Source organism: Panthera onca, chromosome C1 (genome assembly GCF_046562875.1).
Source record: "Panthera onca isolate mPanOnc1 chromosome C1, mPanOnc1 haplotype 2, whole genome shotgun sequence".
Classification (NCBI taxonomy): domain Eukaryota; kingdom Metazoa; phylum Chordata; class Mammalia; order Carnivora; family Felidae; genus Panthera; species Panthera onca.
The window spans coordinates 194,540,736-194,557,746 of NC_138346.1; the positions used below are offsets into that span (position 1 = coordinate 194,540,736).

The 17,011-nt window shown below is 38.0% G+C and overlaps 1 protein-coding gene across 7 annotated transcripts in view; it reads right to left on the reverse strand.

Annotated features, from left to right (window-relative positions):
* Positions 1-17,011, reverse strand: part of ZMYM4 (zinc finger MYM-type containing 4) — a 146,560-nt gene that overhangs the window by 99,806 nt on the left and 29,743 nt on the right. For 3 of the 7 annotated variants that reach the window (XM_060622157.3, XM_060622159.3, XM_060622162.3), the window contains exon 2: positions 13,384-13,445. The exons of the other annotated variants lie outside the window; for them this stretch is intronic. The gene's annotated coding sequence lies outside the window, so the exon portion shown is untranslated. The remainder of the gene's footprint in view (positions 1-13,383; positions 13,446-17,011) is intronic. 7 annotated transcript variants of the gene reach the window in all.

Consider the following 17,011-nt stretch of genomic DNA (forward strand, 5'->3'; position numbering starts at 1 on the left):
TTTCTATTCTTCCTGCTTATTTATTTATTTATTTATTCATTCATTCATTCATTCATTCATTCATTCATTCATTCATAGACAGTGCACATATGAGCAGGAGAGGCGCAGAGAGAGAGAGGGAGAAAGAATCCAAGCAGGCTCCTCACTGTCAGCACAGAGCCCAACACAGGGATCGATCTCACAAACTGCGAGATCATGACCTGAGCCAAATTCAAAAGTTTGGATGCTTAACCAACTGAGACACCCAGGTGTCCCTTTTTCCAAATTCATACTGTACCTTCATGCAGGCCTAGCTCTTATCCTATCTTCACTTGCCTGACACTATTTTCAAATCTTCACGACATCCAATTATTCAGATTTAGTGCTACCACTTTTCATTTCTTTGCTGCACTTCCATCTTTGTTAGTCAATTCTGTTCTTTGATCATGCAGATTATGTCTTTGTAAAATGACAAAGGCATTTGTCATCTTTGTAAAATGGCAATTATGATTATGTCCTTTGCAAAATGTCACACAGATTTACCACTGGAAGACAAGGAAGTAACACAACTGCATACTATGCTGTCTGTGCAAGAATTGAATTAACAGACACACAGTGACCAATCTCCAACAGACTGAGAGAAGTAATGTGACTGGTCACTGATCATGATGGACGTCTGTTAATTACATACTGATTTGTAACTCAAGAGCTAGCACAGATTGAGAGTTCACATACCATGCGAACTGACATCTGAAATGTGCTGTTAGCAGATTGGTATTATTTAACAAAACCATGACAACAGAAATCCAAGCAAAGTGATGACTAAACAAAGAAAAAAATTTAAGTAGCTACATGTGGGAAAAACTGATGTCAAATACATGATAGGTCTCAAGAAAGGCTGTAAACATCGGTATGTTCCATTCTAGTCACTGATATGCTAAGAATTCATAACAGACTTCAAACAAGAAATGTAACTCCTTTGGGTCTCAAATTCTTCAAACCATGTAATTAATTAAATGGGTCTATAAAATCCTAAAAGTTCTCTCCAAACTTTGAAACTTAATGCTAGCAATTCACTTCAAGTAAGGCACAAAGAAGAACTCAAATTAGTATAATGGAGATTGAAAACGTCTTAAGAACACAATAAAAGTAGATTTCATTCTCTCTCTATAAGTGCATTTCCTAACTAAATAATTTTTTTAATACAATAACAACTCCTTCCTATAAAATAGAATCATATCGGGGCACCTAGGTGGCTTAGTCAGTTAAGATCTGACACTTGATTTTGGCTCAGGTCATGATCTCGCGGCTTGTGAGATCGAGCCCTGTGGCAGGCTCTGTACTAACAGCACAGAGTATGCTCGGGATTCTCTCTCTCTCTCCTTCTGCCCCTCTCCCCTTCTTGTATGCTCTCTCTCTCAAAATAAATAAACATTTTAAAATAATAAAACCTAAAATGGAATCAAATCTATCTTCTTTTCACATTGTTATTCATTGAAAAATGTAAATCAAACAAAATAATTATTCCCAATAAAATTGCTTTGACATAAACTAAAAATTAAATAGACTTGACTTCTCCATAAAAATAAGACTCTCAATCTAGTGTAGACATACTTAGCATTTCTGACTCATATTTCATGTGCTACCAGCATGCTTTATTAGTAGTGTTTCTTAAATGCTATACAGAATTGGGGCGCCTGAGTGGCTCAGTCAGTTAAGCATCCAACTTCAGCTTAGGTCATGATCTCACAGTTTGTGGGTTCGAGACTCACATCCAGCTCTTTGCTGACAGCTCAGAGCCTGGAGCCTGCTTCAGATTCTGTGTCTCCCTCTCTCTCTGCCCCTTCCCCACTAGCACTCTTTCAAAAATGAATAAAACCGTTAAAAAAAATGTTTTTAATGTTATATACAATAAAAACCAAAGTTCTAACTAGAAGCAGTTGAGGTAAGTTGGATTTTACAAATTTATAATTCCATAAAATGAAGCAACTGAATTAATTTCAAGTTCAGAAATACACTGAACAACTCAGCCATTAGAAATGTATTATTAGGGGGGCACCTTGGTGGCTCAGTCAGCTGAGCGTCTGACTTTGGCTCAGGTCATGATGTCACGGTTTATGAGTTTGAGCCCCACGTTGGGCTCTGTGCTCTCAGTGCTGAGATCCTCTGTCCTCTCCCTCTCTACAGCACCCCACCTGCTCTCTCTCTCAAAAATAAGTAAAACATTTAAGAAAAACCTGTATTATTAGGGGTGTCCTGCTGGCTCAGTCGGTAAAGCATGCAACTCATGATATTAGGGTCATGAGTTCAAGTCCCATGTTGGGTACAGAGCTTACTTAAAAAAAATTAAAGTTAAAATTTAAAATAAATAAATAACAAAAGCTTTAAGAAAATTTTTAAAAAAGAAATGTATTATTAAGACTCACACTTACCAATAAATGGTGTTGGGAAAAGTGGACAACTGCATGCAAAATAATTAAAATGGACCACTATCTTACACCATACAGAAAAATAAATTCAAAAATGCATTAAAGACTTGAATGTAAGACTTGAAGCCATGAAACTATTGGAAGAAAAATAGACAGTAAGCCCTTGACATCAGTCTTTGTGGTATTTTTCTGGATCAGTATCCTCAGGCAGGGGCAACAAACACATAAAATAAACAAATGGATATACATCAAACTAAAAAGCTTTTGCAAAGCAAAGCAAACCATCAACGAAACAAAAAGGCAATCTACTAAATGGGAGTAGATATTTGCAAATTATACATCTGAAAAAGGGTTAATCTCTAAAATATATATGTCTTATATTCATATTACACTATACACCCAATATTTAAAAAAACCAATTTAAATAATAGAAGACTTAAACAGACATTTTTCAAAAGAAGACAAGCAGATGGCCAACAGGCACATGAAAACATAGTAAACAACACTAATCACCAGGGAAGTGCAAATCGAAACTAAAAAGTGCTATCACCTCACATCTGTCAGATTGGTTATTATCAAAAATACAGAAAATAACAAGTGCTGGCAAGGACACAGAGAAAAGGGAACCCTTGTACACTGTCAGTAGAAATGTAAATTGGCAGGGCGCCTGGATGGTTCGTCAGTTGAGCATCCGACTTCAGCTCACGTCATGATATTGTAGTTCATGAGTTTGAGCCATACATGAGCTGTTTAGGATTCTGTCTCTCCTTCTCTCTGCCCCTCCCCCACTTGTGCTTTCTCTCACACATGTGTGCTCTCTCAAAATAAATAAACTTAAAAAAAAAAGAAAAAGAAACTACCTAATCAGAACAGGAGAGAAAAAAAAAAAGATTAAAAAAAAAAAAAAGAACAGAGCCTCAGAAACCCATATGACAATATCAAAAGGAATAGTGTTCATGTCATCAGAGTCCCAAAAGGAGAGAAAAACTATAGTGCAGAGAGAGTACCTAAAGAAACAATAGCTGAAAACTTTCCAAGTTTGGAAAATGATATATATCTGCAAATTCAAGCTATCTGCAAATCCCAAATAGGATAAATCTAAAGATATCCACACCAAGACACTCACAATGAAACTGCTGAAAACTAAAAACAAAGAAAAGAAATCTTTAAAACAGCCAGAGAAAAATGACATATTACTTATCACTGCAAATTTCTCATCAGGAATCTTGGCTATCAAAAGAAAAGAAAACACTTTTAAAGGGCTGAAAGAAATGTCAACCCACAAAGCTACATACAATGAAAATACTCTTTAGAAATAAAGATATTCTCTGATGAAGCATTCACTGTCTGCAAACCTCCTCTAAAAGAACTGTTAAGAAAAGTTTTTTATACAAAAGTGAAATAACAAAAGAAAATTTAGAATATTAGAAAGGAAGAAAGAACAAAATTGGTAACAATCTGAATAAATGTAACGATTTATTAAATACAGTCCATTCTTCTACACTTGAGTTCTTTTACATACGTTTGACAGCTAAATGTAAAAATTATAACATTATGAGACAAATTTGTTATGTATATATGATGACAATACCAACATAAAGGTATAAGGGTAAAATAACCTATATGGTGGGATCCAAATTTCCATGAAATGATAAAACACTGATTCTAAGAAGCTAGTCTCAAAATGTTAAATACTTTATTAATCCATTTATGACATTCTGAAAAAGACAAAACTACAGTGACAGAAAATAAAACTGTGGTGGCCAGTGGTTAAGAGGAAATGAAGAATATGACAAAAAGGATAGCATGTAGGAGTTTCCTGGGGTGACAGAATTGTTATTAATCCTGTTGGTGATGGTGCTTACAGGAATCTATAATTGTGCTTAATATTATACAACTATGTACCAAATTATAAAAAAAGGAATGTTAGCTAGCGTATGTTCATTTCTAAAATAAAATACGTATAGGGGTGCCCAGGTGACTCAGTTGGTTAAGCGTCCCACTTCAAATTCAGTCAGGATTTCACAGTTTGTGAGTTTGAACCCAACGTTGGGCTCTGTGCTGACAACTTGGAGCCTGGAGCCTGCTTCAGATTCTCTGTCTCCCTCTCTCTGCCCCTCCCCAACTTGCATATGTGCGCTCGCACTCTCTCTGTCTCCCTCTCTCTCTCTGCCCCTCCCCAACTTGCACACGGGCTCGTACTCTCTCTCTCTTAAAAATAAATAGCAAAGGGGCGCCTGGGTGGCTCAGTCGGTTAAGCAGCCGACTTCGGCTCAGGTCATGATCTCATGGTCCGTGAGTTCAAGCCCCGCGTCAGGCTCTGTGCTGACAGCTCAGAGCCTGGAGCCTGTTTCAGATTCTGTGTCTCCCTCTCTCTGACCCTCCCCTGTTCATGCTCTGTCTCTCCCTGTCTCAAAAATAAAATAAAAGTTAAAAAAAAAAAAAAACGTTAAAAAAAAAATAAATAGTAAAAACAAATTTTTAAATACATATATGCATGCAAGATAAATGTACACATAATTATAAATAAATACACTAAGTAGTGGTATTACAAGAGATTTTTATCTTTCCTTTATACTTTTTAAAATCTTTCAAATCATCTATAATGTCTAAATGCTGCCTTTAGAATAAAAATAAGATATTCAAAAATAACTTCAATATATTTAATTAAGCTAAAAATATGCCACTTCAATACAGTTTCCTAATACTACTATTTGGAAATGATAAATGAGAACTTTGCAAAGTATTCTGAGATCTCCAAGTGTAATCACTTGGATTACATCATCATAATAGCAGGCAGCTGCAATCCCCTTCGTTGACTCTCTCCCACACCCAATCTCTCTCAAAATTTACTAACAGATACGGCTGATCCTTGAACAACATGAGGGTTGGGGTATTGACTGTCCCAACAGTCAAAACCCACATGTAATTTTTGACTCCCCAAAAACTTAACTACAAATAGCCTACTATACTAGAAGCCTTGTCAATAACATTATCATACCATTAACACATATTGTATATATGTACTATACACTGTATTCTTACAATAAAGTAATGTAGATAAAAGAAAACATTATTAAGAAAATACAATGAAGGGAAATTACATTTACAGAATTATACTCTATTTATCAGATAAATTCTGAGTATAAGTGGACCCATGAAGTTCAAACCCACATTGTTCAAAGGTCAACTTTACTGAGATTCTGAGAAGATGGAAGAGTAAGGAAGCCCCAGGATTCTGTCCCTCCACCTAGAGAATAATGACACAAGCATAATCTGTCTGATATAACTGGTTTTTGGAACTCAAGTGTCCACTGAAAGCTTGCAATTTCCAGGGAGTAGGTTTGGAAGGGAAATTTTTCATCAGTTGGTTAAGCTTTTAGCAGGGGAGCAGCTACACATCCTCCACCTCCAACTACATGGCAGTTAGTTGTACATATCTTCTATAAGCAGTTTGTGAGAGCTTAGGGTGGGCAAAAATGACTGTGTCCTCCATGTATTGGAGATCTGTGCCCTAATTCCTCATTGCTGCTTCTGATCACAGAAATGAAGACAAAGAGGCACAAGGCCATTTTTTTTTAAGGCCATTTTTGTTGCACCAACTCCCACTGCTACAATTCCCTCCCTTTTTGCTTGTACTCTTCCGTTCCCCTTCATTTTTCTCAATTTTCCCCTTTGGGAGCCAGACATTAAAGACTAGGACATTCAAAAGCAACTTCCCATACAGAAGAAATCAGAAATCAGAAACTCACCATACATATCCAGGGAAAAGCAGTAACTGAGAAAAGACCTGAGAACTTAAACTGACACCTCAGGTTGATCCTAATCACAAAGATAGGCTACAACAGTCAAAAAACCAAAATATTGTGGGGAAGGAAGAATCTGATTTTCAGAATTACCATATTATTATATTGAAATGTCCAATTTTCAGCAAGAAAAAAATCACAGAAAACAGGAAAACATAGCCTACACAAAGGAAAAAACAGGAACTATTCCCTGAAAAAGACCTGATGGTAGACATCCTAAACGAGACATTAAAAGAATTTGTTTTAATGTTTACTTATTCATTTTGAGAGAGATTTAGAGCACCAGTAGAGGAGGGGCAGAGATAGAGGGAGAGAGAGAATCCCAAGCAGGCTCCACACTGTCGGCGCAGAGCCAGACGCAGGGGCTTGAATTCACTGTGAGATCATGATCTGAGCCAAAATCAAGAGCTGGACCCTTAGCCGACTAAGCCACCCAGGCGTCCCTAAAATAACCGTCTTAAAGGAGTGCCTGAGCAGCTCAGTTGGTTATGTGTCCAAATCTTGATTTTAGTTCAGGTCATGATCTCACGGTCATGAGACTGAGCCCTGCATTGGGTGTAGAGCACTGGGTGTAGAGCCTGCTTGAGATTCTCTCTCTCCCTCTTCCTATCCCTTTGCTCTTATTCCACTTGGGCCTACATGCTCTCTCTCTAAAAAACATAATAAATAAATGTCAAGAAAGCAAAGGAAGATATGGATAAAGTCAAGAAAACAATATAGAAACAAAATAGAAATATCAACAGATAGAAAACCAAAAAGAAATTCTACAGATGAAAAGTACAAGAACTGAAATGAAAAATTCAGTATAGAGATTCAAAGGCAGAAAGGGGCAGGCAGAAGAAATAATGAGCAAGCTTGAAGATAGGACGATAAAAATTACCAAGTCTGTAGGACAAAAAGAAAAATGACAGAAGCAAAATGAACAGAGTAAGATACCCAAGGGACACCAATAAGCAGACTAACATGGAAGTCCCAGAAGGAGAAGAGAAAGGGGCAGGGAGTATATTTGAAAAAACAATAAACTGGAAACTTCCCCAAACTTAATGAAAGATATGAATATAAACATCCAAGAAGTTCAATAAACCCCATATAAGAATTTGAAGAAATTCAGAGACACTTTGGACAGCCACAAAGAATCTTGAAAGTAGTGAGAAGTGATTCACATACCATGGATCTTCAATAAGTATATGAGCAGATTTCTCATCACAAATGTTGGAAGCCAGAAGCCAGTGAGCTAATGTACTCAAAGTCCTAAAAAGAAACAATCAAGCAAGGTTCCTGTATCTGGCAAAACTGTCCTTCAAAAGTTAGGGAGAAATTAAGACCCTCTCAGATAAACAAGAATGCTCAAGGGTGTACAGGAGTGTGAAATGAAAGGACAGTAAACAGCAATTCAAAGCCATACTGAAGAAATAAGGATCTCAATAAGGTGGCAATTATAAAAGCTAGTATTATTCCAACACTGTTTTATAATTCTAAATGCTGTTTTCTACAGGATTTAAGAGACTAAATGCAATTTAAAGAATGTTGCTTACTTTATGTTTTTGAGTACACAATGTATAAAGATGTTACCAATAACCAAAGGGGTGGGGTTGGAGCTGTTAAAAAGCGGTTATTCTACATTACTGAAGTTAAGGTGGTATAAATTCAAATTTGAATGTTATAACTTTAGGATGTTTAAATGCAATCCCCAGGGTAACCACAAAGAAATTAGCTCTAGAATATACACAGTATGAAATGAGAAAGGTGTTTAAACATTTCACTACAAAAAATATCAACTAAACACAAAAAAATAATGCACAAAATGAAGAACAAAAAGCTACAAAACATAGAAAACAATTCATGGGTGCCTGGGTGGCTCAGGCTATGAACAGGTCATGTGAGTTCAAGCCCCACCTGAGGCTCTCTACTGTCAATACAGAGACAGCTTCAGACCCTGTGTCTCCCTCTCTCTCTCTGCCCCTCCCCGCTCACACTCTCTCTCTCAAAAATAAATGAACATTTAAAAAAATTTTTTTAAAAAGAACATGCCCATAAAAACAAAAAAAATGGGATGCAGCAAAAGCAGTGCTAGGAGAAATTTATAGCTATAATCACTTATACAATAAGGAAGATCTCCTATCAACAACGTAATGTTGGGGCGCCTGGGTGGCTCAGTCAGTTAAGCGTCCGACTTCCGCTCAGGTCATGATCTTGCAGTTCGTCAGTTCAAGCCCTGCATCAGGCTCTGTGCTGGCAACTCAGAGCCTGGAGCCTGCTTCGGATTCTGTGTCTCCCTCTCTCTCTGCCCCTCCCCTCCCTGCTCACACACTGTCTCTCTCAAGAATAAACATTAAAAAAAAAATTAAAAAAAAACAAACAATAATGTAATGTTACACCTTGTGGAACTAGAAAAAGAACAAACTAAACCCAAAGCAAGCAGGAAGGAAATTTTAAAAATTAGAGAATTTTTAAAAATAGAGAATAGAAAACAAAGAAAAATTAATGGAACCAAAAGTTGATACTTTAAAATACCAGCAAAATTGAAAAAACTTTAGCTACACGGACTAAGAAAAAGGAAAAAACACTCAAATTACTAAAATAAAAAGTGAAAGTGGAGACATTACTGGTTTTACAGAAATGAAAAGGACTATAACAGAGTACTATGAATAATTTTACATCAACAAATCGGATAATCTAGATAAAACAATTTCCTAGAAATACAAAACCTACCAAGACTAACTTATAAAGAAATACAAAGTCTGAATAGACCTATAACTAGTAAGAAGATTGAATCAGTAAACAAAACTCTCCTAAAAAAGAAAAGTCCGGGGCACCTGGGTGGCTCAGTCGGTTAAGTGTCAGACTTCGGCTCAGGTCATGATCTCACAGTTTGTGAGTTCGAGCCCCACATCAGGCTCTGTGCTAACAGCTCGGAGCCTGAAGCCTGCTTCAGATTCTGTGTCTCCTTCTCTCTATGCCCCTCCCCAACTTGTGCTCTGTCTCTCTAAGTCTCTCAAAAAATAAACATTAAAAAAAAAAAAAAAAAAAGTCCTGGACTTGATGACTTCACTGGTGAATTCCAAAAAACATTTAAAGAAAAATACCAATCCTTATCAAACTTTTCCCAAAAAAAAAAAAAATTAGGGAACAACTTCCTAATACATTCTCTGAGAGCAGGAGTACTCTGATACCAAAGCCAGACAAAGGCACCACAAAGTACTAGCAAATCAAATTCAGCAACATATTAAAAAAATTATATACCATGACCAAGTAAAATTTCTTTCTAAAATGTAAGGATGCTCAGTCGGTTGAGTGTCTGACTTTGGCCCAGGTCATGATACCGCGCTTTGTGGGTTCAAGTCCCGCATCAGGCTCTGTGCTGACAGGCTCAGAGCCTGGAGACTGCTTGAGATTCTGTGTCTGTCTGTCTGTCTGTCTCTCTCTCTCTCTCTCTGCCCCTCCCCCACTCCATCTCCCCAAAATAAATAAACATTTAAAAAAATAAATAAAATGGGGCGCCTGGTGGCTCAGTCGGTAAGTGTCAGACTTCGGCTCAGGTCATGATCCCACAGTTCATGAGTTCGAGTCCCCCGTTGGGCTCTGTGCTGACAGCTCAGAGCCTAGAGACTGCTTGAGATTCTGTGTCTCCCTCTCCCTCCCTCCCTCTCTCTCTCTCTCTCTCTCTCTCTCTGCCCCTCCCCCACTCCATCTCCCCAAAATAAATAAACATTTAAAAAAATAAATAAAATAGGGGCGCCTGGTGGCTCAGTCGGTAAGCGTCAGACTTCGGCTCAGGTCATGATCCCACAGTTCATGAGTTCGAGTCCCCCGTTGGGCTCTGTGCTGACAGCTCAGAGCCTGGAGCCTGTTTCAGATTCTGTGTCTCCCTCTCTCTCTCACCTTCCCCCGTTCATACTCTGTCTCTCTCTGTCTCAAAAATAAAATAAAATGCAAGGATGGTTCAACATATGAAAACGAATCAACAGGGGCATGTGAGTAGCTCACAGTTGGTTAAGTGTCTGACTCTTGATTTTGGTTCACAGTTGTGAGATCCAGCCCCATGTAGGATTCTGCACTGAATGTGCAGCCTGATTAAAATTTTCTCTCTCAAAAAAAAAAAAAAAAACAACAACAATTTTCTCTCTCCCCCTCGGTCCCCTCCCCTGCTCACGTGCACACAGGTGTGCTCTCTCACTCAGAAACAGATAAATAATGTACACTTAAAAAGGGGTAAAATGGAGCACCTGGCTAGCTCAGTTGCATACAACTCTTGATCTCGGGGTCATGAGTTCAAGCCCCACGTTGGGTGGTATTTATTTACTTAAATAAAACTTAAAAAAAAAAACAGGTAAGATGGTAAATTTTACGTTATGTGTACTCTACCACTATTTTATTTTTTAAAAAGGCAAAATAAAGAATTTTCCAGATGTACAAAAGCTGGAAGAATTCATCATCAGCATATCGACCTAACAAGAAGTTATTAAAAGTATTTGAAGAAAAAAAAAATGACACCACATGGAAATCAGGGACTACCCAAAGAAATGAAGGGTACTAGAAATGTAAATATCTGACATTACCAATTATAAATATATTGCCTCTCAACTCCAAATCCACTCCTCTCTGCCCTGCTTTAGAATAATGAGGCTGGTACCTGTAAACATTTCTTCTCTGCCAGCTGGCAAAATGTTAACCTTTTCAGCAGATGGCACTCGAGGAAGACTCCAGACAGAAGTAGGTTCTCTTCCAATTAGTGTGCTCTAACCTGCTGGTTCCAGTGGAGAACAATGGCATGCAAAACACCCAACAGCCCTCTCCCCAAGCTCCAACTTCCCATCAAGTCTCAGCGACACCTATACAACCCCACGGGTGGTTTCCCAGCAAGTTTTGTCAGCACCCTGCACTGACAGCTGTGCAGCAAGTTTCTGCAGCACTCTTATGGGGCAAACACTTCCCAAAGAATTATGCCATGTTCCAGCTGGCTTCTTAGATTGAGAAAGGGGCTTCCTAGTAACTTTTCTCAGTCCCCCAAAAGGGGGTTTCTTGCTTGATAATGAAAATTTGCAGCACTTCACACTTCTCCAGCATCCAGTGTAACACACCCTTTCCAACAAGATCTGAAAGTCTCAGCCTTCAAACTGGAAAATTCGGCATCTTCCAGATTTGTTCCATCCATCCTTGCTACCATGCCCCAGCCCTAGAGGTAGTGGTTGCTCATTCTATTGTGTATACTTTACAGTTCTCTTTGCCCTCTAGGGTTAATTCTCTGTTACTGGTTAATAATTTTTTTTTTTTTTTGGTTAGTAATTCTTTATATTAAACTTCCCTGTTCAAATTAATGTGTGGTTTCTGAGTTGGTACTGCAATGGTCACAGTAAACATACCTACAAAGATGGGATTTGAAGATTGGCTTGGTTGTGCCCTCTGCCTCAAACAGGAAACAGGATGCTAATAACCCCCAGTATGCAGTGGCATCACAGTTAATCAAGCTATCAACTGTGGTTGACTGTGATGAGGTGCCAACAGAAGCAAGTGCCTTAGGACCCCAAATGGCTATTGTACTGAACTGTTAAGGCAGTACAGATGACTACAAGGTCTGCTATATGAGATGGATTCTCTAAATGCTCTTGAACAGGTACACAAAAAATAAGTTCAAGTCCGTTAACTGTGAGATTAAATCACAGTCTGAAAAACAGTACTGTCATGACAGTATTAAAGAAATCTCAGGGGCGCCTAATTGGCTCAGTCGTTTGAGCATCTGACTTTGACTCAGGTCATGATCTCGAGATTAGTGACTTTGAGCCCCACATCAGGCCCTCTACTATCAACACTGAGCCTGCTTTGGATCCTCTGTCTCCTTCTCTCTCTGCTCCTCCCCTGCTCACACGCATGTGCATGCTCTCTCTCTCAAAAATATACATTTAAAAAATCTCAACACCTCTTTATTCTTATAACCTCAGATTCATATTGCTAAAAATCAGGGGCGCCTGGGTGGCTTGGTCGGTTAAGCGTCCGACTTCGGCTAAGGTCATGATCTCACGGTCCGTGAGTTCAAGCCCCGCGTCAGGCTCTGTGCTGACAGCTCAGAGCCTAGAGCCTGTTTCAGATTCTGTGTCTCCCTCTCTCTGTGACCTCCCCCGTTCATGCTCTGTCTCTGTCTCAAAAATAAATAAACGTTAAAAAAAAAAAAATTAAAAAATAAATAAATAAATAAATAAAAATTTAAAAAAATCAAATGCAAAATTTGATTCTGCAAGTAGCTGAATTATAACAGGTGAATTCATAGTCTAAGTTTCTCATGGAACCCTGAAACTTAGACATGTGGTCGAATCAGAATGAAAAAAACAACTTCACACCTCCAGTGGCACTAACTTACTCTTCTGTATATAAAGAGAGCAGCTTTCCTTTGCTGAAAATCCTGTGATATTGTTACGTTCTGCAAATGACTTGGAGAAGGATGCTCATTCTCCTCAAGACCAACTACAACCAACCCTGTTGATACTACACCCATAACTAGGTTCAAATCTCAGCACGTTCTAGAGGAACAGATATACCTATGTATGACTCAAGAGAAAACAGCTTAAACACTAAAAAAATGCCAAAATTCTGTTAATATATAAAGGAAAAAACCTGAGGAACATGTGTGAAAATCAATGCTAAGGGTATTAGACCAAGGAGATTAGAATTCATCAATATGAGTGAGTTTACCACAGATTCTATGATAACTTGTGCAGTTGGAGATGGCTCTAATAGCCTACTTGTTGACTGAAATTTACACTCAACAATATAGCTGTAATCATTAAGGAAATGTAAATCAAAATTATTCTAACACTGCCAATGAATATTAAATGAGGTTTAATGAGGCTGAAATACTAGAGTTCCACTGGCATTATGTGGAAGAGAAAATCCAAAGGTTTAAGGAGACAGGAATATTGAAGTGGATTTATCCTCTGCAACCTACTACCCAACTACATACCCTGAAAAGGCCCAGAAGACACTATAATTAGTGAGGGAAGCACCACACACTTGAAAAGGCTGTGTGGCTGCTCTCTTTTATAAGTCAGGTACGACTTCAGGGAACGTCACCACTGAGATGAGCTCCCTGATCTCACTGAGGATGATGGGATCCCAAAGTAGCAGAGGCCAAGTGGCAGTACTTAACTCCAAAGATAAGGGCAGCGAGGACATACCGGTAATCAGAACGCTTTGGCCCGCAGGGATCTTTGGCAGTGGCTAATTGATCACGATGTTCCTAGGAATGAAATAGATGGGCAGTTTAATCTATATAACAGAAAAATGCTTAAATCTGGTGGCCAAAAACCGACTTGAATCATCATAGTGGAAGTCATGGGCATTTGCCCAGTTTCCAGACCTGGTCAATTCACAGACCCACAGCCTTTTGTAACTGAGGAGAGACTGGGTCCACCGGAGGAAAAGCTCTGCACCATTACAGCAAGGACACACCATAAATATTCCTCCAAAGCCTTCCTCAAAGGGACTACAGCCATTTAGTAGAGCAGTGGTTTTTAAGCAAGGGCAATGTTGCTTCCCAAATCTAGAAAATTTGGTGAAATCTGGAGGCATTTTTGGTTATTACAACTAGGGAGTTCTACTGACATCTAGTGGGTATAGGCCAGGGATGCTGTGAACCATCCAGCAATGTATACTATAACCCCTACAACAAAGAATTACCTGGTCTTTAAAACCTCTCCAAGATTTAGTTACCTCCCTGATCTCATCTCCTACTACTCACTACCTTACTCACCTACCTTCAGCTACCACCACTTTGCTGTTCATAAAATATACACAGCATTCTCCTGCGTCACAAACGTTGGCTTTCTTGTTCCCTCTACCTGGAATGTTCTTCCTCTTAAGATACCCCCGTGGCTGGCTTTCTCATTTCCTTCAGATTTTGCTTAAATGCCTCTATCTAAAACTGCAATGCCACTTCCACAACAGCACAGTGTATACCTTTTCTGCTTTATGATTCTCTATAGAAGTGTCCCATTTTAAATGTTCTGCATTAATTGACTAATAGTTCTCTCTCCCATCAACAGAATATAAACTACGTAAGAGCGGAGATTTTCTCCATTTTATTCACTACTGTATCCTCATTCCTACAATGGTTCCTTGTGTGTAACAGACACTCAAACATTTGTTGAATGGAAGCATGAATGGTGACTGGATGGAAATTAGGGATGTAGAGCACTGAGGAATTCTAAGATGACTCCTAAAGTGGTTATCCGCTTTTATCTGCTGAGTACCCCATTCTTCTGAAAACAGTCACTTCTGATTGTCAGATATTTTGAACACTTTTTCCTTTTTAAAAATGTGACAAGTTTTTCAATGTAGTCAAATCAATTATTCTTTGAATTATCTTTTTTTTGGTTTATGTTTAAAAAGGCATTCCCCGTATCAAGATGTTGTATTTACCTATATTTTCTTTACCTTTATTTTCTTATATCCATATATTCAATCCCTCTAGAATTTGTTTTGGTATCTGGAGGAAAAGAGCTAACTTTATCTTTTGCCCAAATGACCAGAAAACTATCCAAACACAGTTTAAAGAATAACTTACAACTATATTCTTATACACAGAAATGAATCTCTTTATTTGTAATAATTCGAGCATACCTATGGCAGTATTATATTCAAAATCCTATAAAACAAGGTACCCACTTCCTCTACTCCTCCACTCCCCCAATACTCTTCTAATTCAAAACTGTTTTGGCTATCTTTCACCTACTTATAATTCCTAGTGAAGTTCATCACTGTTTTCTCAAATTCTACCCTCCTTACCATGAAAAAGAAAAACAAAATCCTGTTGGGACACCGATATAATAATATTAATTTTATGAGACATATATTTTGATTATATTGGATTTTCCCATCCAGGAATATGGTATATCACTTATTTTTTTCAAGAGCCATCAAAGCATAATGGTTACAGATTCTCTGGAGTTTGCAGTGACACAGCCTGAATGGGTTCCAATCCCATCATTCCTTAACCTAGCATCTAAATTACCCTGACAAGGCATTTTACCTCTCTGTTACCCTCAAACATAACACTGTATTATAAGGTCACTTTGAGAATTAAATGAATTAAGTGTTTAAAACAATGTTCATAAAGATTACTTGTGTTGTGACCATTATTATTTTTTTATTACCATGTCCTTAGGTAAACTCTTGTCATTTTAAGTCTCATACTTTTTAGGTTTATCCCAAGGAATTTAATTTTTTATTGCTTTTTGAATCACTTTTTAAAAATATTTTCCAACTACTTACAGTCAAAGTTACTAAGTTTCATGGGATTTTTAAAAATATTTTAATGTTGTAACTAGACATTTTACAATTCCCTGTTACAACTCTAATACACTTTCTCTTTTCCTCCAGATTGCTTTCACTTTTGAATTTTTACTTCTTAGCCCTAAAATATTTTCTACTGATACTCTTGAGAATTCCAGGCAAATAAGTGTGTCATCAGAAAATAATCGTAATTTTGTTCTCCAACTTTCCAAGATTTATGCCTTTTTTCCCTCATCTAACTATATTGCCCTAGAACTTCCAGAACAGTCATAGCCACGGTAATAGCAGGCATCCTTCCTAAATCTCAAGGAATGACTGCTGGATTCTAACACATATGTTTTATTATGTGAAGGAAAGAACCCTCTATTTTTAGTTTTACAAAAAAGAGACTTTACTGCTAGGAAATGAATACTAAATATAAAAAGATCTTTAAAAAAAAAAAACCTTTTTAATGTTTGTTTATTTTTGAGAGAGAGAGAGAGACAGAGCACGAGCAGCAGAAGGACAGAAAGAGAGGGAGACAGAATCTGAAGCAGGCTCCAGGCTCTGAGCTGTCAGCACCAACTGAGGCACCGACTGCTTAACCAACTGAGGCGCCAAGGCGCCCCTAAAAAGGTCTCTTTTGTGTTTATTTACCTTGAGAGAGAGCTCATGTGTGCTCAAGCAGGGGAGGGGCAGAGGGAGTGGGGGGTAGGTAAGAATCCCAAGCAGGCTCCACGCTGTCAGTGCAGAGCCCAACGCAGGGCTCAATCTCATAAAGCATTAGACCATGACCTGAGCCAAAATCAAGAGCCAGATGCTTAACCAACTGAACCAACCCATGCACCCCTATATCAAGATCTTTATTAGCATCTTGGTATGAGACCTTTTCTATTCTGGTATATATTATTAAAAACATGGAAATGGACTATTCCTCAATGGTACAAAGAAAGATTAGAAACTGGGGGCGAGGGGGGCAGGGAATGACTGTTCTTTGACATTAACTGCCATTTCTTAAATGGTTACTGGCCTCTTCAGGTGTTCTATCTTTTGAATCAGTTTTGGCAACTTATTTCAGAAAATCTTTCATTTCATCTAAAGGATTATGTTAATTATATCTTAAAAAGTTTAGGGCACCTGGGTGGCTCAGTCAGTTAAGGAACCGGCTCTTGATTTCAGCTCAGGTCATGATCTCACAGTTCATGAGTTTGAGCCCCACAGTGGACTCTGCACTAACAGTGCAGAGCCTGCTTGGGATTCTCTGTCTCTGCCCGTCCCACATGCGCTCTCTCTCTCAAAAAATAAACTTAAAAAAAAAAAGTTCAACATATTATCCCCAAACTATTTATGGTTACAGACTTTACTTCAACACTATTTGTTTTCTTTTCTTCAATTAGACTTGTCAGTAACTTGTTTATTGGTCACTTCACAAAGATTCTGATCCTTTTTCAGTCTATACATTTTCTACTTAATTCATTTTTTCTCACATATTATTTTTTTTGTCACATATTTTTGACTTTATTAATTCTTCCC